Below are 414 nucleotides of genomic sequence, written 5' to 3'. Positions count from 1 at the left end.
AGCCGGTGTGTTACTGAGTGGGGAGAAACTGTTAGAAAGGCGAAGATGTTTGCGGCCAGCCATAGGCTCCAATTCGTGCACTCCCCGGTTTGAAGCTAGCACTACGCTTCTTTCGGAAAGTCACCCACTCGCCCGGCTGCTTGGGGTCCGCCGGTGGACTGCTAACAGAAGCTGCAGTATGTGGTCTCGCACCAGCTACGGGCGCTGGCTATGATTTTGGCAATGATTAAGCTTATGATTTTGATTCGATGGTGCGGAGCCGTGCTTCAAACTCACTAAGCCGTGCCTCCAGGGCAGCGAATATACTACATTTATAACATGTACCGTCATCACTAAAGGAGACAGAGGAATAGCTAAACATTTGACACACAGAGCAAGAAAGAGCAGGAGAGGGACAGGAATTAGCCATTGCTA

Source organism: Etheostoma spectabile, chromosome 7, assembly GCF_008692095.1.
Source record: "Etheostoma spectabile isolate EspeVRDwgs_2016 chromosome 7, UIUC_Espe_1.0, whole genome shotgun sequence".
NCBI lineage: Eukaryota > Metazoa > Chordata > Actinopteri > Perciformes > Percidae > Etheostoma > Etheostoma spectabile.
Note: the sequence above shows the minus strand (reverse complement) of the source record.